The sequence below is a fragment of the Elephantulus edwardii genome, unplaced genomic scaffold (assembly GCF_000299155.1).
Source record: "Elephantulus edwardii isolate Elephantulus edwardi_28Jun2011 unplaced genomic scaffold, EleEdw1.0 scaffold00250, whole genome shotgun sequence".
NCBI classification, from domain to species: Eukaryota; Metazoa; Chordata; class Mammalia; order Macroscelidea; family Macroscelididae; genus Elephantulus; species Elephantulus edwardii.
The window spans coordinates 3096885-3104284 of NW_006400000.1; the positions used below are offsets into that span (position 1 = coordinate 3096885).

General features: G+C 43.1%; 1 pseudogene; it reads left to right on the forward strand.

Annotated features, from left to right (window-relative positions):
- Positions 1-1360: 1360 nt before the first annotated feature.
- Positions 1361-2596, forward strand: LOC102862381 (annotated as a pseudogene).
- The last annotated feature ends 4804 nt before the right edge of the window (positions 2597-7400 follow it).

Below are 7400 nucleotides of genomic sequence, written 5' to 3' on the forward strand. Positions count from 1 at the left end.
CTGACAGTTTGAATCCGCCAGTTGCTCCATGGAAAAAAGAAGTGCAATCTCTTCCCACACGATGCATGGTGTCCTTTTCCAAAGGAATAGCCTCTCTTAACTACATGCCCAAAGTATTTGAGATGAAGTTTCTCCATCTTTACCTCCAAGAAGCACTCTGGTTTGTACTTTCTCCAAGACATAGCTGTTTCTTCATTTGGAAGTCCATAGAATTATTCAGTGTTATTCTCCAACACCACAGCTCAAACGCATCAATTCATCTGTCATCCTTATTCAGTGTCCAGCTCTCAGATGCATAGCAAGTGACTGAAAGACCATGGCCTGAATGGTTATTCAGATGACATAATCTTGTTTGCTGAAACTGAGGATCACTTGAGGCACTTGTTGCAGAAGATCGAAGACTATATCCTTCAATATGGATTACACTTCCACATCAAGAAAACAAAAACTCTCACAAGTGGACCAATAGGCAACATAATGATGTTGCTGTTATTAGGTACCTTCAAGTCAAGTATGACTCAAAGTGACCCTGTGAACAACAGACCTGAGTCCTGTCTTACCCTGCCCATCCTCACCGTCCCTGACACATGTGGGCCCATTGCTGCAGTCAGTGTTTCAATCCACCTGGTTGAGGGTCAACCCTCCACCATTCCAAGCAAGATAGTCTTCGCCAAAGAATAGCCTTCCCGAGCAACATGCCCAAAATATATTAGATGAATTTTTGTCATCTTTTTCTCCAAGGAGCAGTCTGACTGTACCTTCCTCAAGACATAATCTGTTTTTCCTTTTGGCAGTCCTTGTGATATTAAGCACTCTTTTCTAATACCACAATTCAAAGTTATCAATTCTCCTACCATCCTTACTAATTTTTCAGCTTTCAGACACATCACAAATGATTGAAAGACTATAACCTGAATCAGGTTCACCTTAGTCTTCAAAGTGACATCACTGTTCTTCAGAAATTTGGAGAGAGCTCTGACTGAAAACTTGCCCAGTGCAATAGATCTCCTGATCTACTGACTGTTGGTACCAAAGGTGTTGATTGTGAATTCAAGTAAGACAAAATCATTGGCAATTTCAGTCTTTCCTCTATCATGTTGTTGCCTATTGGTCCAGTGGTGAGAATTTTTGTTTTCTTGATGTTGAGATATAACCCATTTTTGATAGATGACAAAAAGATTAAAATTGTCAACAGTTTCATTTCACTTAGCTCTACAATCAACACCCATAGTACCAGAAATAAGGAGATCAGGAGATGGATTTTATTGGGAAAGTCTGTAGTCAGGGGCCTCTTCAAGTTACTGAATGGCAATGATGTCTGGTGGAAATAGGTCCATTTATTATCTTTAAAACTCTGAGGATGTGGGTGAGTTTGTTGGTAAGCGAAGCAGAAATGAGTATTTCAAGTGATGTTTCCAGTGAATGTAACACATTTAGATTAAAAATAGAGAATCATGTCCTAGATATCATGGTTAATGAACATCTAACTTATCACTTCTCTGATACAAAAGAAAGGAGATCATTTACTAGAGGCTTCAAATTCCTTTGTTTGTGTTTCCCTCCCAGGTCTATGTCATTCCACTTTTGAGACCTAAAATCTACACACAGAGTTGACCAAAGGGCTCTTTCTCACTTGTGAATATATTGGGGTGGGGAAAGGACTAAAAATAAAACCAATTGTGTTGTATTAAAACAATGTCAGTGAGAAGCGTTCTACTTCTGCTGCAACCAGAAGCAATAGTAAGATAGCAACTTCCATGTCAGCCCTAGAAACAGGGGAAGTTTCATAACTAGAAGTCAAAGCTGGAAAAGCAACATGAGTCTGAACTCCTCACTGTTCCCGATGGTTGGAAAAGAACCAGAATTTTCCAAAGATGACAGTCCCAGAGGACTCTTGGAAGAAAGCAGTTTTGCAAAATTGTTTCCAAAATATAGAAAGGCTTATCTGAAAGAATGCTGGGCTTTGGTACAGAAAGCCTTTCATCAACATCATGTTAATGCAACTTGGACCTGGTTGAAGACTGTATGACTGTATAACCAAGAAGACTTTTTGATACCTATATTATCATTGGTGCCAGATACCTACTAAAACTTTTAGCAAGGAGGATTTAATTGCAGCAGGAAATAGGAATTCTTCAGGATGAGGTTGCATGTGACAGTGTTAAAATAGGTTCTTTGGTACTAAATAAAGACAGGTTTGTAAAGGGAAATCAACAACTTACTGGTTCCAAAGGACCTACTTTGAAGGCATCAAAACTATTAACAAACTTATATTATGTTTCAGAGAAACACAGTTTCAGCAATTTGCCCCTTCTGTGGTTTAACAGAGGTTCAGAATGTAGTTCTAAATACTATGAAGCATATTCATCCAATATATAGCCTTAAAACCTTAATGATTAAACGAGAGTTGGCAAAAGATTCTGAATTAAGGTCACAACGTTGAGAAAGATTTCTGCCACAGTTCAAACACAAAAATGTGAATAAACACAGGAACCAAAGGGGGAAAAATCTGTTAAGAAAGCGTATACACTATTCCCACCACCACAACCAGAAAGTCACATTGACAAAGAATTGCTTAGTGGTGAATACTTTTTGAAGCCAAGTCAGAAGAATTGACAGAAAAATGGAAGCTGTAAAGGCAAAACAGGAAGAAGCTTTCAGGAAGAGACAAGAGGAAAGAAGCAAAGCTTTCATTCCATCTAAAGAACAGCTAGTTGTGAAACCCAAGGGAGTTTCTACAGAAACTAAAACTGATGTGACTGCCATCAAGGAAAACGTGGAGAAAGGGGTGGGCAAAGGAAAGTGGAAATATCTAGTGTGGAAAAACAATGATAGGAGGTTTGTAAACAAACTGGTATAAAATAAAATGTTATTTTTTTTAAAAAGGATAAGAAAATGGGAGGACTTACAACTGAAGAACTTAAAGTTAAGATTGAAGCAAATGAAAAGAAGCCGGGGGAGGTGGGGGGAAGTAACACTAAAAAGCCACCCTGAACTAACGTTTATTAAGGTATATCCTTTTGTAAAGAATTTAGAGGTGTTTGTTGTTGTCATTGTTAGGTGCCTTCGAGTTGAGTATGACTCATAGCAACCCTATGAAGAAGATAGGAGCCCTGTTCTATCCTGCGCCATCCTCACACTTTCTGACATACAAGAGCAGCAGTCACCATGTCAATCCACTTAGTTAAGGGTCTGTTTCTCCTTTGCTGACCGTCCACCCTTCCCAGCATCATGTCCTTCTCCAAGGAATAGCACCTCCTAGCAACATGCTCAAAGTATGTGAGGCAAAGCCTCATCATTCCTGCCTCCATAAAGCACTCTGGCTGCACCCTCTCCAAGATATATCTGTTTGTTCCCTTAGCCATCCATGGGATGGTCAGTGCTCTTCTCGAACACCAAAGCTCAAAGGCATCAATTCTTTTTCTGTCATCCTTATTAATTGTCCACCTCTTAGATGCATAGCAAGTAATCAGAAAGACTATGGCCTGAATCAGATGTGCCTTAGTTCTCAAGTTGGCATCTTTACTCCTCAATAATTTGGAAAGATCCCTAATTGCAGATTTTCCCAGTGTAATGCATTTCCTTATTTCCTGTTAGTACCAAGGAGGTTAATAATGCATCCAAGAAAGATGAAGCTGTTGACAGTTTTAATCGTCTCTCGATCCATCATGATACTGCCTATCAGTTGGATTTGGGAGGTTAAATGGTTGTGGGCTTTGGTTGTTGTTGGGTGTGTGTGTGTGTGTGTGTTATTTTAACTTGAAAGCTGGGTGTACAGTGGTAGTTTTGGGTTTTTTTTATAGTTTGTTAACCATCAAGTGTAAGTGATATTGCAGTGGGTAAAGAATCAGCCAAGGAATTGTGGCTGAGCTGCAAATGTTTCCTGTGCAGGGCATGGTGGGGATTCTTGGGGCGTGCCAGAAGAAACTGGCAGGTGGAACCCTTTGTCCATTCTAGTTGGAGAGACACTGATAGACACCGGAAGGCAGAAGTAAGTCACTTTTCTCCATTCTACTCTTCTCCCACCTCCCAATCTCCTTCTAGTTGCCGTCAAGTGGCACTAGAGTGACCTCATGGATGTCACAGTGTACTCCATAAGGTTATTAATGCCTAAGTTTTCAGAAATACATCAGCAGCCTTTCTGCCAGCACTCATCTGGGTGGATTTGAACTTCCAAACTTTCACTTCGCAGAGGAGCATATTAACTATTTGCAGCCATCAGCAACTCCAATCTCCCCTACTCTCTCCCTCCCCTCACAGCTGACACACAAGTCTGTGAACTCTGCTCCACAAAGTATGAGCCACAGCATCACCGAGAGGAGTGCAGCTTAGAGAAGACAGTAGACAAACGGTGTAAATGGCTTGACTTGAGATTTTCATTATTTGCATCCAAATAATATATTTGATTGTCATATTTGTCATAATTAGAGTTTAACCCATATTTCCTTCTTGTTGTTCAGTGCCGTGGAGTCACCCATGACTCGTGGTGACTTTATGGACAACGGACCGGAACCTTGGTGTGTCCTAAGCCATCCTCCTGATCTCTGCCCTGCTCAAGCTCAATGTTGCAGTCAATCACTGTGTCAGTCCATCTAGCTGGAGGCTTTCTTCTCCTTCATGGGCCTCTCCCTTTCTCAGCATGGTGATTTTGTCATCTGGAGAGCCCTAAGTTCTGTCGTCTACTTTGCAACACTCTGCTGATTGCCAAACGGTTCACGCACAAGAAGCTGATGGATGCCAGGTCAGTGTTCACTGGCAATTCCCTTTTTGGAAAAGCTCCTGATGTACAGCAAGAAGAAATCCTGGAGCCCACAGGCTGGACCAGAGCCAGTGCCTGCTTTCACTGCCTCCATTCCTGAAGGCCTGCAGGAGAGGCTGCTCCCTTCATCACTGACCTTCCTGCACAAGTCTGGCCTAGGAGCTGGAGAAGCTGAAGGAAGGCCCAGGCATAGGTGAAGCAGTCTGAGTCCCAGCAGCCACTTATTCCAGACTCCACATCTACTTTCCAAATCTCTTGTGCACCAACTAAATAATGTAGTAGAGGGGATACCCAGGTTGGCCTCCTCAAGCTGATGCATTTCAAAATGACTGGAGTAGCTATTTGTAAGGAGTGGATGCTGCACAGAACTGGGGTACGGTGGAGAAGAACTTCATGTTTGGAAGGATGGAGGGTCAGCACAGAAAAGGAAAAACTTTGACGTGATAAATTGACACAGTGACTGTGGCAATGAGACCAGGTGTGTCAGAGTGTCAGAAATGATGAGATTGGCTCATACTAGGAGGGCAGGGTTTAGTGCTGTTGCTTACAGAGTTACTATGAGTTGTAGGTGACTTGGTGGCACATAGCAACAACAACAAGAACAAGGAAATGTGGTGGGATACAGTGATAGAATCCTCACTTTGCACACCAGAAACTCAGGCGTGACTCCCACGCAATTCTCTTCCACAGATACAACTGACCTGCAGCTTTTGTTTGCTGAAATGAGGAACTGGCTTCAGCAAAAATTCCAGACCAAGACAGAAGAGGAAGAAAGGTGGGCTGATCTACTTCTGAATATCAGCCCGTGAAAACCCGGTGGATCAGAGATCTCTGATCCCGTACCCATCATGGGGATGGTGCAGGACGGGGAAGTGTGTTCTCCACTGGGCACAGGGTTGCTGAGGGGGGCCGACTCCACCACAGTTAAAGAAAAGCAAACAAGGACAGAGAAGGTCTTAGGAGGGAACGCAGGTATCTGTACTCTAAGAGGGGAAGTCTTTCTGTTGCTTCTTCGTGGGGGTCAAGTTTCAGTGTGGATTGACTGTAAAGTACACATAAAAGCAGACTATAAAGGCATTGAATAAGTGGAATTCTCTCTCCTTTCTCTTTTTCTCTCCCCTCTCCCCTCTTCCATCTCCCCTTTCTCTCTCTATCTCTCTCTCCGCCCCCCCCAGAAGATGACTGACTGATCCTCCCTGCATATGTCATAGGCTAAGCTTTAGTAAGAAATAGACAAGAAAAGAAAATGCCTTCAGCAAGCTGAGTAATATTTGCTCTGCCTCTGAGTCACCACCTCACTGTGTGCTCACTTCCCCTCCCTGGGGTCCCCTCTCTCCACTTCCTGTTCTGGTCCTGTAAGCACACTGGTTGCAGAGACTTACAAGATGGGAGCAAAACGTCTCTAAGTTACCACTCAAGTCGAGGGGAGGGCCCTTTCTTCCTCCTCCTCAGGCCCACTTTTTCCAGAAAACTTCTCCAATGCACGATAAGTCACCCTAAATGCGCCAGCACAATCCCCCAGCCTGTGCTCAGGTCTCCCAGCGGCTGCAAGTGATTATCTGCAAGTATGTGTGTATACAGCCATGTCATTTTTGGTTCTTAATGGATGTTTTCTTTTTCTTGGTCCTGTCTTCCTCCTGGGGTACATGAGAACTTTGAGGGCTGTGTTGGGGGTTCTTTCACTGCTCATAACTCTAGGCAGCGTGCAAAGCCGCTGAACTCCACAGGAAGAAGTCTACGCAGGCTTTCCAAGGACACCAAGTAGCATTCCATAATGCCTCGAAAGATACAAACGGCATTTTGCACACACCAGCTCCTTAGCATCTCATATCACTCTGTAAGGTGGGATTTTTGCAGCCTCACTTCACTATTTGCCTGACTCAAGCCCTGTTATCCAGACAATGAAGAATAAAGACCAAAGAAGAATCGAGACCTTTGAATCATGGTGTTGACAAAGACTATTGAAAATACTGCATGAATTGCCAGAAGAGCAAACAAGTCTGTTTTGGGAGAAGTGCACCCAGGGTGCTCCTCAGAGGCGAGGACGATGAGGCTTCATCTCGCATCCTTAGGGCATGTTGTCAGGAAGGGCCAGCCATTGGAAAAAGACATCATGCTGGGGAGAGTAGAAGGTTAGAGAAAGAGAAGAAGCCTCTTAATGAGATGGATTAACATGGTGACTGTGACACTGAACTTGAACATAGCAGAGATCACGAGGATGGGACAGAGCAGCACAAGGCTTCAGTCTGCTGTTCATAGGGTCGCCATAAGTGGTAGTTGACTTGAAGGCACTGACCACAATTTCACTGGTGAGGAAACTGAAGATCTAAGGACTCAAAGCATGACAGTCCATCACAGCAACAGAATTCCAGCTGGAGGTCCCTGCTTCCAAGTCTATACTCAGATCCCAGGCATTACGAGTGCAGTGCTAGGACATTATGCTGAGTGAAATATCTCGGTCACAAAAGGACAAATATTATATGGTGCCACTGTTGTAAAATGAGGCTGACATTGGGGTGAGGGTAGGACTGAGCAAAACTGGATAAATTATGTTTACTGCATTGAAGCCGATGAGGGAGAGAATAGTTTAAAATTAATATATTTCAGGGCATTATGATTATCATAAGAGTCCGGAATGAGG